The following is a 17,406-nucleotide window of genomic DNA, read 5'->3' on the forward strand; positions in this document are numbered from 1 at the left end:
GGGAGTGATTCAAATTGACAGAGGCGTGACTTTTACTCCCGTGACAAGATATCCCATTTATAGACACCCAGGAGCCTGTATTTCAAATCATTCTAAAGCCTGTAGGAGCTTTTCCCCTATAAGATGTACTGACAGATTTTACTTTAGTTAGAAGTGCAAGGCACAAACAGCAGTGGAAATTCTTATGATAGCATGCTTATCAGTATGTATTAACCCTTCAGTTTAGCACTGCAGGATTTTTTTAAATATATTTCATGTTAGAACTGGAAGTGCTTAAATTACTAAGATCAACAGAGGTGACGAAAGTACAAATTCAGTAAACATGTTGTATTAAGATGATGTTGCATCGTTTAATTTTATTTGTGCATTTTTGTGTATTGATAGATATTTAGGTTCATAGCCAGAGGCTCTGATTTTCCGTTTTTCTCAAAAAAAAAAAAATACCAGTAAATTTCAAATGTGAACTGTCTGTTTGTTAGAAAAACACTGGGTTTTCATGGAATTTGTCATGTAGGCCAGAGTACACATTCACTACAACTTGTGTTTCATGTCATATTTTTTCATAATACTGTCAGTTTGTTTTACTGCATGTTATGTACCTAAAGTCTGTTTTAATTTTGCATATATATGTATATATATATATATATATATATATATATATATATATATATATATATATATATATACATATGTATCTACATATATATATATATATATATATATATATATATATATATATATATATATATATATTGTGTGTGTGTATACGTATTAAGTTTTTGCAGTGCACTGATCTTTTGCTATCATCTTTTAGCAACTGTTTGACTTTTTTACCTGCTTCCATACAGGTATGAACTTCCTGGAATTCATGGATTAAACTTTGTTCTGAGAAAGTCTCTTGGAGGTGGAGGCATTGCATCTCTAAGGAGTGATCCACAAGTAATGATTTATTTATTTATGTTTTTGTGTTTGCCTGTTTGTTTGCCCATGTCTTTTTGTTAATTAAGAGTATGAACTGTAATGCAGTGTCTAGTAACCTTGCATTTTCCATCTGTCTGTCCAATAGAGACAGCTATTCAGAATTGTCAAAAGATGAGTGGCAGAAATTTGGGCAAATTGCACCAGCAACTAATTTAGATGTTACACAGCTTATTATTCTATGTAGTAAAAGCCAAATCTTAGATACAGATTTTTCTTTGTGTGTCAGTGTATACCCTTCTTTACTAACTCTTAACATTCTAATGCAGCCTCTCTCTTATTCCAACAGTGTAATCTTTTTCTTAGGGCAGACTTGTTTAATTGTTGATCGCATAGTATTGATTACTTAGTATTCCAACGTGTCTTCAACTTTTTTGTATTGTATATTATCCTTGCCTTACATTTTTCAGTTTAGATAAAATAAAAGCTGGATAGCTGTGAATTAACTTTTAATCAAGAGCCAGTCCACCCATAAACTATGATGGTCTGAATTCAGAAAGAGGACAAATTTGTTAAGCACATTTCAGCTCTGTTAAACTGTAGCCTAGTGCGTAATCCATAGACAGCAGCAACCACAGAATGGTGGTAAGAAGCTCAAGCAGCTTTATAAACATCCTCTTCTGGCTTTTGACGCCATCTCCTTGACCACTTGCATCTGTCTCGCCTCTTATTAGCACCATAACCAGACAGGAGGAGACCTGTTCCCTCACCAAAGACATATCAGTTTTCCTTAGCAGTGTAGCTTTATGATCAAGAGTATGTAAGCGCAACTGGTGCTCACAGTATTGTAAATCACATTTCTGTTTTCATGCTTGCACCCTTTCAGCATAACGTGTTTCTTAAACAATTTACTCTTCATTGCTTTTCCTTTCTATTGTAAGAGCCCCATAATAATTTGAGTTCGTACCTATATTTACTTTCCAAATGAAAACTGTTTCATATAAGCCAAATCTGCTATCTATTTAACCCACCTTGCTGTCATGCTGTACTACCAACTTTCACTTTTATAGTCATAAAAGAATATTACAAGATATCGGAGCTGTAACCAGTCCAAATTAGTATCACCAGACCACTTACAGAAAGTCCTTTTAAATAGAAATAGTAATTGTCCATGTGATTATTAAGCACTTGCCATGTAAAACGCATAAGTGAGCTCCTTTTCTTAAAAAAATAAAAAAAGCAGCTGCTTAGTTTTCTCATTAATTTTATAGTGAGCTTCATCAATTTCATAGGTTCAAACTAGGCTAACGACCACCAGGGTCTTTGCAGGTCTAGCTGTGAAACCCAACCCAGTTTTGTTCCCAAGTTCTTTGGATGTCTATATGGTAGGGTATGTTAGTAAAGAGGAAGTTGCAGATTCATTTACTTACTTTCACCATCTGTCCATCAGAGACTTGGGGGCCAGACCAGGGGCAAATTTGCAATTTCTCACCCAATGATTAAGATTTCTTTTGAATAGAGTTGGGGATGAACTCTGCTTCACATAGATGGGGAGCTTATTCCATAGCACAGGGATCCTTTTCAACACATATTGGTTCCTCTAGCATCATTTTACTCAGTTATATGTGTGATAAGGGCTGAGTAGAGTGGTGATATAACTTCCTTTGACATGGATTCCATACCCTTGCGTATAAGTTGGGTGACAGAATGATTTTCTTACTACCTTAGCTGTGTGTCAGTCGAACACCAGATTACTGCCTACGTATGTTTTCAGATTTCTAACTATCAGGTCAGCTCTGCGGTGGTGTTTTATTGATAAAGTGATTAGCTTGGATGGATGATTCCCAAAGGATATTGTAATGAATTTTTTGCATTGAGTTTTAATCTGTGGATTTTGCACAAGTCATTTTTTTGTGTTAGACCATCTTGTAGGATGTTAGTGTAATGGGGGAATCTGTGATAGTTCCCAGTTTACAGTCTTCTGCAAACTTGATGAATCAGAGGCCTTTGACATTAGTGTTGAGTTCCCAAGAAGTAGATGCCAAGCAGGAGTGGGCCCAAGATGGAGCCCTGGGGTACTCCGCTGGTGACTGGTCTCTCTTTGGAGGTGGTCTAACTGATCCTGACTTTTTGGGTCCTATCTGTGAGTCAGCTGGCAATCTAGTGAGTTATGTAGGGATTTATGCCTAGTTCTAAGAGTTGTCAGCATTTCCAGAATGGAGTTTATATTGAACACCTTGGCCAGGTCAAGGTATGTAGTATGCACAATTTTCCTCCAATGTAGCCATGGTGACCCTCTCAAAGTCTACTAGGTTAAGTAGGCAAAACCCAAAGCCAAACTTGGATGGGTCCATTGTCTATAGGATGCCAATGTCCTTCTTCATCATTTCCATAATAATTCATTCCATCAGTTTACATATTAGACTTGTTAGGTTGATGGGTCTGCAGTTCCTGGGGGTCATTTGATCGTCTACCCATGTGAAGAGGAATGACTGTTGTGGCCCTCCATTGACCTGGCACATAACCTGTTTTAAGGCTGTTGGGGAAGAGTGCCTCAAATGGCCCTGTAAGGTCATGTTTTAGGCTATTTAGGAGGCAACCGCGAATTTTGCTGGGGCCCAATAAAGCAGTCTTTTTGGCCTTAATGAGCACCTCCAGGAACTGCTTTCCATTGATAGCTGGGGAGATATTCTAGAAGGGATTTCACAGGGAGTATTGATGGATTGGATTTAGTTCTAACTGAAGTTACAACCAAATTTATCAGCCAGTGAATTTGCTCTGTCACCCTGGTCAGTGAAAGTTGTGCTATTTACCACCAGATGTTCATCGTGTTTCACTGTTGCAATCATTACAATTGGGTTATCGTGCTGGCAGGCTACCCGCAGTCGGCCCGAGTTCCAAAGTCTAGGTCCAGCGTCGCTTGTTGTTGCCTCCTCCCTGAAGTCAGTGCGCCAGGGGTATAAAAGATGCAGCCGACGCCATTTTCTTCTGTCTTTCTTGCCGCGCGGTGCACAAAGCAAAAGCAGTTCGGAAGTGCTGGTTGGCCGACTCCTGAGTTTTTCAAATTCGAATTTCAGATCCAAAGTCTTCATTAAAGCTAAGTACCCCATTGGGGAAAGTTTTTTCTTGCTCCAGACCAATGTCAGAAAAAGTTTATAACTGTATTTCTTGTGGGAAGCAAATACCTCATAAGGATTTTCATTCTTACTGTATTCCTTGCCTAGGCCCTGACCATAACGTTGCTAGTTGTCGGTTTTGTGCTAGATTTAACCAACGCACTATTAAGCGTCGGTACGATTTTGCATTCCATTACTTTGGCAGAAGATAAAATTATATAATGCCATCGGATCAGCCGACTACCGGAGTTTACAAAAAACGAAAATAAAAAGAAAAGGACAGGCATCCGAGATCCAAAACCGACGACGAGGCTTCTTCTAGGCCTGTCGCCGGTTCTCAGTGAGGCGCTTTCGCAGCCCCTGACGCCTGCTGCCTCAGAGCCACAGGCCGCTTCTGACTCCCACGTGGAGCTGACTAGGCCTCTGGAAACTCAAGGTATTGGACACTCGGAAACTATTCCCTCAGATGGGTTCAGAGCCGCTGAGCAGGCATCGGCTTCTGAGGGTGTTTTCAGGCCTACACAGTTATATGTGAAACCTACTTCAGCTACAAAGACTAAAGCAGCTCTAAAGACAAAGAAACAAGTACAGCATTCACCTGGACAGGCCTCCATGCCTAAAAAACAGATGCTTAAAATGGCCGAAGATCTTATTACTTTGATCAGGGGTTCCCAACCTCCTCCTGATAAGAGGCCTAGGCAAGAGTTAGAATATGAATCTTCAGGCCAGGTTTCCATTTCCTCTGATTCCTCCTCTGAACAGGATTACTCTATTCCCTATGAGGATTCTGATGCTGAAGAATCTAGCCCTTCAGCCTGTCCTCCTGAGGATTATTCTTTTGGGGAGACACTACATACTATGAGGGAGCATTTCCACTGGGAGAGCCAAGATTACTCAGAATCCAAGAAAAGGCTCAGAGACTTCCTTTTATTGCCCCAGCACAGGCCCCTTGCTATCCTGCCTGTTTTAGACATTGTAGATGATGTGTTTTCAGAGTCCAGTCTTTCTCCAGACTCTTTACCACCAGCCCCTGTTAAGCCAGACAGATACTATAGGGTTCCTGATTCACACAAATATCTCTATAAGAACCCTGCAGCTGACCTAGAAACCATCTCTCAGGGTCCCAAAGGGGGTCAAGGCTTCTACTGCAAAAAACCCTATCCCCTCTGATAGGGATTCTAGGGCCCTAGACAGATGGGGAAAAAAGATTTATACATCTGCTACCTTGGCTGCAAGAGCATTAAATTGCCAATTTCATATGCTTAAGTATCAGCAATATCTTATGTCTTTGCTTAAACAGAAAATGTCAGCAAATACAGAATGTGCAGACAATAAAGAAATGCAGGATTTGTTGCATGCAGCTAAACAAGTTGGAAAGCATACTTTGCAATGTGGTTTTGATTCTCTTGAGGCCTCCTGCAGGGCCACTGTTACAGGTTCTGTCATTAGGAGGCATGCTTGGTTAAAAGAACAAAATCTGCCTGACCATGTTAAAGCAAAACTATTAGACACTCCTTTACAGCATGATACTTTGTTTGGTGTTAAAGCAGAAGAGGTGTTGAAGAAAATGAAGGACAAAGCTAAATCTATGCAGACAGTCAAGGATTTCTTGCAGGTACAGCCTCCCAGATTTAGCAGGAACTGGCCTACAAAGAATTGGTCATTTCCAATGTCAGATAGACCACAAAGGGGCAGATACAGAGGCCCCAGAGGCAGATCACAGCCCCAAGGCTCATACAGGCCTAAACAATGGGGTGCTTCTACCTCCAAGAGTGGAGAGGTAAAATCACAGCCATACAGGAAATAGTCTCAATGACTTTCCACTTCCAGCACCAAGCACTTATCTTTTGGCAGCCCCTTTGGGGGGAAAACTAGCACTTTTTTCACAAAATTGACACATGATCACCCAGGACAAATGGGTTCTAAATATAGTTTCACAAGGCTACAGGTTCCACTTTCACACCCTGCCAAGGCTAAACAGTATGCCAGACCTGCCATGCAATCAATGGGCAGAGGCACAAAAACAAGTTTCATCCCTCATGGACATGAGGGCCATTCAACAAGTACCAGAGCAAGAGCATGGGCAAGGATTCTATTCGAGACTGTTCTTGCTACCCAGAAAGGACAAAGCCTGGAGACCAATACTGGACCTATCCCTTCTTAACACATATCTGGATATTCCAAAATTCAAAATGTTGACTCTACAGCAGCTTCTGCCCATGTTGGGCAAGAAGGCTTGGCTTGTGACTTTAGATATAAAAGAGGCATACCTGCATGTCCCAACCAGACAAACATGCAGAAGATACCTCAGATTCAAAGCGGGCTCAATGCACTACCAATTCTCTGCACTGCCCTTTGGCTTATCTACTGCACCCAGGGTCTTCACAAAGTGCCTGGCACCAGTAATTACATTTTGCAGACAAAGAGGAATACAGATATATCCTTACTTGAACGACTGCCTTATTCAAGCGGAGAACAAGGACATTCTACTACAGCATCTGACATTTGTAAAAAGATTACTAACAAGTCTAGGGTACACAGTAAACGAGAAGAAATCAAAACTCGTACCCTCTCAAGAGATAATATTCCTGGGTGGAAGCTTAAATACAACTGCCCAGATGGCTTATCTCATGCCAGACAAACACAGACAACTGACTACTTATTTCAAAATGTTGGCAACAAAGACCCAGTTATCTGCAAGAAAAATTCTGCAGGCCTTGGGTTGTATGGCATCCTGCATTCTGCTAATTCCATATGCAAGACTGCATATGAGGAAACTTTAGTGGTATCTAAAAAGTGATTGGACTCAACATTGCCACAGCCTGGAAACAATAATTACCCTCATTCCCTGCCTGCAACAGGAGTTTTGATGGTGGGCAACAGCCTGTCACCACAACACGGGACAACTATTCACCTTACCCACAGCCAGGCAGACATTGACAACAGATGCATCAGATTACACCTGGGGGGCCCATATGGCAGGAAGATGTATTCAGGGCACATGGTCCACAAGTCAAATGCATCTACATATCAATCAAAAAGAGATGCTAGCTGTTCAGAATGCCCTGACAGCCTTCAAGGATCTACTTCATCCAGGACAACTACTAATAAAGACAGACAATACTACAGTCATGTGGTACATAAACAAGCAGGGAGGCACACATTCCTACCCCCTCTGCAGGCTAGCCATGAACTTGTGGGACACAGCATTGACTTACCAAGTACATCTGCAAGCACAATTCCTGCCAGGAAGGACAAATACTCTGTAGATGAACTAAGCAGAAACCTAATGGATCCCCATGAGTGGAAATTGGATCCACAAGTCTTCAGCATGATAACAAGGACCTGGGGATGCCCGGACATAGACCTATTTGCTTCCCCTCACAACTACCAACTACAGAGATTCTGCACAAGGACTTATCACAAGCAAGCATGGAAAGTGGATGCTCTATCTTTCAGGTGGAAAATTCTAACAGTATATGCCTTTCCTCCTCTGCCTCTCCTTCCCAAGGTACTCCTCAAGGTCAGACAAGAGAAATCAAAAATGATACTGATTGCCCCAGACTGGCCCCGCCAGCACTGGTATCCAATCCTAAAGAGCTTGTCTCAATGCCCAGCTTGGACATTACCTCAAATTCCTCACTTATTGACCCAACAAGACAGTCAGATACTGCACAGCCAACTCAAGACCTTAAACCTGGCAGCATGGCAAATAATGTAGCCTCTCAAGACACACCTCTCTCTAAAGCAGTGATGGATGTTATTTTGGAGGCCAGGAGGCCTAGCACCAGAAAATCTTATGCAGAAAAATGGAAGAGATTCTGTGCTTGGAACCAGGCACAAGGTATTGACACGATTGTTCCAAATATTCCTCAGATTTTGCAATACTTAACTGAGATGCTGGATAAAGGCCTTTCCTTTTCATCAATTAAAATTCATGCCTCTGCCATTTCAGTTCATTACAATACAGAACCACCTATTTTTTCTCATCCGTTACTAAGGCAGTACCTTAGAGGGGCCAAAAACATAAGACCTCCAAGGAGAGCACCAATACCTGCATGGGACCTCAACTATGTCTTGGAAAAACTCACACTGCCTCCATTTGAGCCAACTTCTACAGCTGATATGAAATTCTTATCCTGGAAAACAGCTCTGCTCCAAGCAATAACCTCCACTAGACAAGTCTCAGAGTTACAGGCACTCATGGCAGTGGAACTTTTTATCATTTTCCATCCTGACAGGGTTTCTCTGTGGACAAACCCTACATTTATGCCTAAGGTAGTGTCCAGTGTGGCCCTTAACCAAGTAATTAATTTGCCTACCTTTTATCCAAACCCACAGAATAAGGGTGAGAGAATTCTGCATTCTTTGGACATTCACAGACAGCTATGCTTCTACTTGGACAGAACCAAAGCTTTCAGAAACACTGAACAACTTCTAGTGGCATATGCTGCAGCATCACAAGGCAAGCCTATCTCAAAACGGACTATTTCAAAGCGGATAGGCCACTGCATTCGTTTCTGCTATTCACAGCATGGCAAATCAGTGCCTAAGGGCATTAGACCACATTCAACCAGAGCAGCAGTCACTTCAGCAGCCTTCCTCAGAGGAGTACCAACCAAAGACATCTTAGAGGCTGCAACTTAGAGTTCAGTGCATACTTTTACAAAGCACTATCACTTACCTCTCTACTCTAAATCCAGGGCAGGCTTTGCCACAGCAGTTTTGCAGGGCCTGATAGCCTCACCTAATCCTATTTAGCACCAGCCTCCCAACCTTAGCTTTGGGATTCAACCCAATTGTAATGACTGCAACAGTGAAACATGATGAACATAGTACAGTTGTGTACCTACCATAAATGTAGATGTTCGAGTGTATTCACTGTTGTAGTCCAGGTTACCCTCCCACCATCCCCCTTTTGTCTTTGCTGGGACTTATCTGTACTTCTCTATTCTATACAACCTATGTGGTGTATTTGCTTGTAGATAAAGGAAAAGTTGTTTTTTGTGCATGCATGTTTATTGGCATAATTTAGCCTACCATTTTAGGGGTACCTGACATCTGGGGCAAGAAAAACTGAAGAAAATGCTGCCGGCTACATCTTTTATACCCCTGGCACACTGATGTCAGGGAGGAGGTGACAGCAACCGACGCCGGACCTAGACTTTGGAACTCGGGCCGACTGCGGGTAGCCTGCCAGCAGGATAACCCAGTTGTAATGACTGCAACAGTGAATACATTCGAACATCTACTTTTATGGTAGGTACACAACTGTACTTTCTGCACACAGCCGAGTATTACCTTTAAGGTTCCTGACATAGCTGAAGAAGGCCTAGTGATTGTCCTTACCCTGAGAGCCTATCCTGACATCATAATTGGCTTTTTTGAACTTTTATTAGACCTCTTAGCTTCTTGTTTACTTGAATCAGAGAGCTCTTCTATGAGAGTTGCTCTTTCTAATTTTGGCTATTGCTTTGCTCCTTTGTTGTATATCCTGTTTAGGTAAGGATTTCACAAGTGTGGTTTGTTTTTGGTGTTTGATCTTGGTTTACTTCTAGCAGGTATGGCAGCCTCAGTATAGCCATGTACATATTTGTACAGGGTTTCTGTAGTAAATTTACATAAATATCTATCTTCTCAGGGTTTGGGAGAGCTGTGAATTCTGAAAAGCAGTTGCTTAATGGGATGTAGATTGATTTAGAATAGTTCCTAACCATTTGTTACAGGTTTAGTTGGGTTTTCTAGGTTGATCTTTATTTAGAGGGTGACCTACTGTAGTCCTGACTTCACAAATGAGGATATGACAGGGGGGGGTGCAGCACTCTCTGATGTTTGTGAGTAAAAAGTCCAATATTTTTGATCTTCTAGTTGGAGAGAGCACTTATCTGATCCAGGGTGTTTGTGTTGATGAAGTGCATTAAACGGTGTACCCTTTGAGTTACATGCAGTGTACATTTCCCTGTCTGTAGAGGGGTAGTTAGTTTCCAATAAATAGAGCCTTTGGTTGGATGGTGAGCACCTGTAGTAGGTCTAGTAAGATCTGGTAACTTAATGGGTGCAAGACGGAAACCTGTAGCTGGCCAGGACATGGTAAAGAAACTTGTCTATGGAGACTTGAAAGTGGATGAACACCTGGGCATTATCCTGTTCAGCCAGCCTAGAGTTGTATTTGCTGTTATCATAGATTAAGACACTTTCACCTTTAGTCCCTGTCTGTGGTGTTGTTGGTTTAAATGCACTATAGTATATCATTGATATTATTTTATATACAATTTTTTTTATTTGCATCTTTAGTCATTAGTTGGTAGAAACTTGAAAACCTACAGTAGTATATTGTGCAGATGCTATGAAATCAATAAATCAAAAACATTAATAGAAGTGGTAATTGTAAACATACTGCTTTATATATTCTTTTGTTTCACCAGAATCTCAGTTATTTAATAATGCTTCTTAAATTCAGTTACCCTGTAGTCCCAACATCTAATAAAACAAGGAAGATAAGAAATTTAACATACATTCCAACTTCAAATGAAATGTCAGACCTTTACACTCAAACATTTTGATAAAAATTAAATTTGTATCATAACTAATGGTTCAGTCTTCAATAAGTATTTACGTATTGCTCCAGCTTTTTAAAAGTGTTTCTCCTACATTCCACTTTTTAATATATTCACATACTCATTCCAACCTGCCCAGCCATCTTGTTCATGAACAGGTGTACGGGATCAATGATGTCTTTTCCACAGAATACATTTTTCCTCCACGTCATCCTCAGTCTCTAATGATATAGCCTTGCATTTCCATGGTATTCTTATCTTTCTGTTCCACACATATCTTGGTTAAGCATGTTGGCCATTTCTTAATTTGCTGGAGAACCTTCCTTTGGTTATCAGAAGTCATATTTTACCATTCAGATATACAATTTAAAATTCCCATTTCTCTTTTTACACTGTCAAATGCAGCCTTAGAAGTGTATGTTATATTGTGGTGTCACTTCCATACACTCGTGGTCTGCAAACAAAAGTTAATGTGTAGCAAAAGGAGTATATGCAGAAAGTCAAACCCTCTAAATGTCAACACCCCAAATATCAATGCCAGAAGGCTGAGCCCCATATCAAAAAAAAAAATATATATATATATATATATATATATATATATATATATATATTTTTTTTTTTTTTACCATATGTAGCAAGCAACTCAAGAAGGCAACCTTCTTCCAGAAGCAAGCGTGTTTTGATGCCATATCCTCAAGGTACACTTAAAAATTAGTGGTTAACTGCTAGTATGTCTTTACTGGTGAATTTTCTAAAATTATTTGTAAATTGATGCCACAGCCATTTAAAAAGAAAACTTGACAAAAATATAATCACCACATATGTGAATGCAAAATCTGATTTTTGTAAGACTACATTAGTCATACATTTTAATGGTTACTATAGGAAAATTAAGTACATGAAGAACTGGTTATGTTGCTGATATTTTAAAAAAACAGTTGTATAAAGGTGCCTTACAGGTAAGTTACATTTATAATTGGTGAACGGCTATCTTATAGAAATTAGATCTGGCAAAAAAAAAAAAGATTACTGACAAATCCAATGAAAATATATTCAGATAAACAACACCCTGTTCCCTAACTTAATAGAATGTCCTGTGAGGTCATACCACATAGGTAAAGTGTACAATGGTATGGTCTTGATACCCAGAAGATTTTGCAAAACAGCTTTGGAAAATTCTGCCCAGTCAAATCTGATACTGAGCAATCTTTGTGATCACTCTAAATGCTGTTCTTGCATGCTGTGAAAGCAAGAATGAGGTTACTGTTGACATTCCTTCTTGTGGTTCAGCAGTTGTCAGTTGGTTGATTTATTTGGTCATATATATAGCTATTTGAAGATAGCTGGTCAACCTGTATTGTTTGTGATCTGAACTTCCTCCTTAAGTTAATCACCCATTTGCCAGAATATTTTCCAATACATTTGCTTTGTTACTTAAGACTTTCTTTTATGAGAGCCCTGGTAAATCTGCAAAATTGTATTTATATAGCCATCATTTGTTGACTCAGTTAATCCTTCTAGGCTGTTTGCCTTTTTTCAGGGGGAAACCCAAAGTGGTATTTATACTACTAGGGAAAATTTGTCCAGGGCATCAGGGAACTTCCCCTACTCTTTCACATATGGGGACTCTCTTCATTGTGGCACTTCCTGTCTCCCATTTCAGACACGAAGGCAGCCCAGAAAAGCAGGAAACTACCATTAGCAAAAATGTAGAGTGTAGAGCTGAACTAGAAAGTAAATCTTGATTGTGGTGCTGTTATTCGAACAGCAGAATTTTTTATTTTGTCCGGGAAGGAGTCAGTAGCCAAGAATAGTTGTAGAGAGGAGTATGGTTTGTCAGAGATGGAGAAAAAGGCAGTTGAGCTTTTTTCAAAGTAGTAGGAAGGCAGTAGATGCAGTAGAGATAGATTCAGAAGAGGTTTTCCAGCAGAAGCATTTTGAATTTGAGGATGTAACACAGGACTGTATAATTACAGATGATATATTGTTGGAGGTGGTGGAGAAAAGTGAACTGGAAGATGGAAATGATTTATTTTAGGGAGAAATGATGGAGAGAATACAGAAGGAAGAAGGGCATCAGAGTGAGGAGATGCAAATAGAGAATAAATCGTATGCTGAGATGGTGAGAGAAGGAATACATGGTAGAAGAAATAAAAGTTAGAAGAAAAAGACTGCTTAAGGTTAGAGTTGAAATGAAGGAAGATGTCCCAGTGGATAGATAGAAGGTATGGGACAACGTTGTTAATGCACTCGAGATTAAAACAAATGAGGCAAGAGAGGTTATACATATTAATAAACAGTATTTTTGTGACATTGTTTTCAAGACTGGGTAGATAATGGAAAAGTTTATAGAGGAATATGATAAAAGGAAAAACTGATCACCATGGAACTTACATGTACTTAAGCCCTCTTTTAGCAAAACTAAGAAAAAAATTAATATTCAATTCCAAGCTGAGGTTGAGAGACTTTAAAAAAGCATTTATTAAATCTATGCAATGATATGTTGAATTTATCAAAAGTATATGATAATAGAGGTTTATGGACTGGGACATGGGATTGCAATGTGATACTGAAACTGAAAAATGATTGTATTTTACATATTCCAAGTGTTATTAATATTGAAGGAGATAATGGTTTGGTGAGATATTGGGGACAGTCAAAGACGCACCATTTCTGTGGAAAAATTGATCATTTAATTAAATGTGAAAAAAGAAAATGTTTTATATGTGGGAGTTTAGGACATGTTGCAAAGTATTGTGAACCTAAATGTTATAAATGTAAAAAATTGGGACATTGGGGGGAGGGATGTGAAAAAAAAAAGAAAATGAAGTAGTATCAGATATAACAGAGAATGTAATGGAATTAGGTAGTAAGGCTAAAGCTATGGAAAAAGATGTAGAAGAGAAAAAATGGAGGAAAAAAGGTAGTAGTAGTAGTAGTACTGAGATGGAAAAAGTAACTCAAAAAAATAAAGTGAAAGATGATTTAAATGCAGTAAATGTTGAAGAAGAGGAGTCAAGTTTAAGTGAGAATGATGATGCTGAATGGAATATAGTTAGACAAAAAAAGAAATTCAGTTGGAAACAAGAGTGAGAGAAAGAAAAGGAAAAATATAGAAAATCAAAAAAAAAAAAGGAAAGAATGAATATGATTAAAGCAGAGTTGTGTGTAAAGTTTTGTCAGTGAATGTGAATAGTTTTAAAAAGTTGGAAAGAAGGATAGGGATTTTGTAGTGTAAAAAGTTAGATAGCGATGTTATCATACTAGAAGAGATTAGATTTTTGTCAAAATCAGAAGTGTGATGGGGAAAAAACTCAATATGGAATTTTGGGAAATAGACCTGTTCAGGAATAAAGATACAATTAAAGTGTTAGATGTTACACTTGCTGTTACAACTGGTAGAATTACTGTTATTGATATAAATGGAGTGAACATATTATAAGAATTATTGCATTATATGCTTATGTTATACAAAAGGAGAGGGAAGGAATTTTTAGAAAGGTAGTACAATATGTAGCAGTTAATATGGAGATAATTGTAGTAGGGGACTTTAATTGTAATTTAAGACAGCCTAACAAAAAGGCTTATGATGTTGAAGTAGTAAAGGGCATTATAAAATATGGACAGTTAAAAATTTGGAATTTAGAGACTTGGACGTACAGAAGAAGGGAGAAAAGAACATAAATTGATTATTTCTCATTATCAGAAAGTGTAGTAGCATTTGAACAAGGAGTATTACTGACAGGGTTTTCAGATCATAGGACAATATGTATTATGGTAAAATGAAAGATGTTTATATAAAAATAGGGAAAGGCATAAAAAAATTAATGAAGTAAAATGAGGTGGTAAAGGAAGAAAAGATGCCAGGAGATTATGGCAAGATCATGTAGAAATGAGAAAATTTTACCAAAATTTGTCAGAATGGTGATTAAATTTTAAACTAAAATATAAAAAATATTTTATGACCTGGGGAAAAGAGGAATTATAAGAACTTCAGTAATGACATGATTTAGTGTACAGAGAAGAATGATGATAATTTATTTAGTAAAGAACAGAAAATATATTGAATGAATAAAAAAACAATAAGAGCATTCATTGTATAAAAAATGATACTTTTGAAAGGAGGAAAAGATGAAATTGCACCTTATTTAAGTAAAATAATCAAAGAGAATAGCATAATGAGGGAAATGAAAAGAGGAGACTGTGAATATAGTAAAATAATATATTAGGATATTATTTAAAGAACAGAGATGTAAGGCATGGAAGAAATGAAAGGTATGCACTTTTTCAGATATGGAGAATAAGGATTTAGAAAAAGTGGTAAAAATAGAAGAATTAGAACAGGTAATAAAAGGAATGAATTTAGATTTTGCAGCAGGAGCAGATGGAACAGAAGATGTATAAAATCTGACTTTGGAGCAAAAGAAAATGGTTCATAAAAGTATTAAGTGAATGGTTGGAGAAAGCTTTTGTGTAAAGAGTTGTGTAAGGGTATCATCAGATTTGCATTGAAAAAAGGAGAGAAAGAAGAAATTCAAAATTGGAGACCTATTGTATTGAATAATATGGATTATAAGATTTTTATGAAAATATTACACAAAAGGATGGAAGGAAAAGCAGGTAAGGCTGTAAATGATTACGTGTTTGGTATAAAAAGTAAAAAGTTCAAGACATATTAATAATTAGGGTATTAGATGATATAGTAGTTAGAAATGCTCATGCAAAAGTGATAGTAGGAGACTAAAGCATTTGATTTGAGCCATCTAGTATTATGGGATATATTTGATATGTAGAATACAAGTCAGAAGATTAAAAATGTGTGTATGTCAGTATACAAATATAGTATAGTAAATATGATAAATAGATGGTTGAGTGATGCTATAAAGTTAGAGAACGGTATCAGGCAGGAATGCCCATTGAGTACTACATGATTCACACTAGTAATGAATGTAACATCTGTGTACATGAATAAGGAGATGGATGCTAATAGTTATATTTTTAAGGAAGGGATAAAAATGTGTATATTGTTGAATTATGCAGATGACAGTATTATTGCAACTAAAAATGAAATTAGCCTGAATGTAGTAATAAAGCAGTTACAAGAAAATATTAAGATGTTTGGGCTAGTATTAAATAAAGATAAAAGTCAAGGCATAGATTTTGAAGGAAAGATTGGTGGAGTTGAATTTAATAAAGAAAAAAATTAAGATCCTTGGAATAAACTTTGGGAAGCAAGAAATTATAAATTCTGTATGGAAAGAGAAAACAGAGGAATTTAAAAAAGTGTGTGTTTTGGAAGTCCTTTAGGCTTTCCTTTAAAAAAAGGTATATTTAATAAATTCAGTTCTATTAACAAAGATTACTTATTTAACTAGTGGATTCAGGGTTCCTTTAAATTTAAGGAATGATGTATACACTGTAATAATTGCCTTTGTGTGGGGATCAAGGTTAAACCTTGTAAAAAGAGGGGTGTTATATATACATAAAGAAAAAGGAGGTTTAGGGTTAATAAAACCTATATTGTACGTCATCCTTAAATTGATACATAGCAATGAAGCATTTAAAAGATAATGAGGATACGTTAATAACAAAAATATTAAGTGTAAAGTATAAAATGGAATGTTTGACTTTTTTAGTTCTTAAAAAAGGAAGAGAGAGTTGTTGTAATAAAGAAATGAAAAAGTACCAATATAAGATTATCCTGTGGAAAATTAATGTGAAAGAAATTGAAAATGATAGAAAAAATGGTATGAAAAGATTATGGAGAAGTATTATGGGATGTATCCTTTGAAGGAATTAAACAATGAGAGAAGGAATGCTATTGCTGCAAGGATGAAGAGATGTAAAACACATATAGAAGGTTAAGATTTTCTATGGAGCTTGTCTATACAAAAGCTACCAGTGAAGGCGAATATTTATTTATTTTATTTATTTTATTTTACATTTGTTGACCGGGAATATCCGTCTGGATACATGTCCATTTTCAGCGGAGGCCCGGGGAGAAAAGCTCCACATAGACAGTAATTTACATTCATATAAACAGAGTATATAATACTTCATTTGATAATTAATACATAAGGTACAGAGACACGCGATTGTTTACTATTAAGATTTAGAAGGAAAAAATGTCAGAGTAATGCTAGATGCAGAGAAGAGCCTTGAGGAATTCCTATGGAGAAGTAGAGGTTGCGGAGGGTAATGGGTTTAGTCTGGTTTGGAACATTGACAGAGCCACTGGTTTTTAAAGTGAAGGGATAGATTTTTCTTGAATTTGGATAGAGAGGTGATAGTGGTGAGTTGAGGCGGAAGGGAATTCCATATTTTACCAATGGAATTTGCAAACAGCGAGTCACCTCCAAAATTACAGGATTTGACTGTTTGAGCAAGTAGCCTATTTGCTGAGCGCAGACTAGTTAGGTTTAAGTATGGGGTGATTAAATTACACAGCGCAGGAATGGAGTCAGGTTGAGTGAGAATTTTAAAAGCTACTGTTAGTTGGGTCTGTTGGAGTAGGTTTGGTAGTTCAACCCAGCCAAGGTTATGCAGGTTGATACAGTGATGGGTTTTGTAAGGCATGCCAGTAACAAATCTAGCAATGTGATTATAGCAACCTGAGAGCTTATTTAGGTCTGATTTGTACAGGTTGGTGAGTATGGGGGAGGCATAAAGGAGGGAGGAGAGGAGATGAGACCGGGCTGTGGCCTCTCTTGCCTTGGGAGTTAGAAAGGATCTTATTCTATAAAGAGACCCCAGTTTTTTATTAACTGTTTTAATAGTTTGGTTAATGTGAAGGTCGAATCTGAGTTTGTTGTCTA

At 37.8% G+C, this 17,406-nt stretch overlaps 1 protein-coding gene across 1 annotated transcript in view; it reads left to right on the top strand.

Moving 5' to 3' along the window:
• The first annotated feature begins 846 nt into the window (after window positions 1–846).
• LOC122794213 overlaps window positions 847–17,406 on the top strand; it is a 174,333-nt gene continuing 157,773 nt past the window's right edge. Inside the window, exon 1 of the mRNA XM_044062434.1 lies at window positions 847–939. The gene's annotated coding sequence lies outside the window, so the exon portion shown is untranslated. The remainder of the gene's footprint in view (window positions 940–17,406) is intronic.

The sequence above is a fragment of the Protopterus annectens genome, chromosome 2.part1 (genome assembly GCF_019279795.1).
Source record: "Protopterus annectens isolate FY-2018-M chromosome 2.part1, PAN1.0, whole genome shotgun sequence".
NCBI classification, from domain to species: Eukaryota; Metazoa; Chordata; order Ceratodontiformes; family Protopteridae; genus Protopterus; species Protopterus annectens.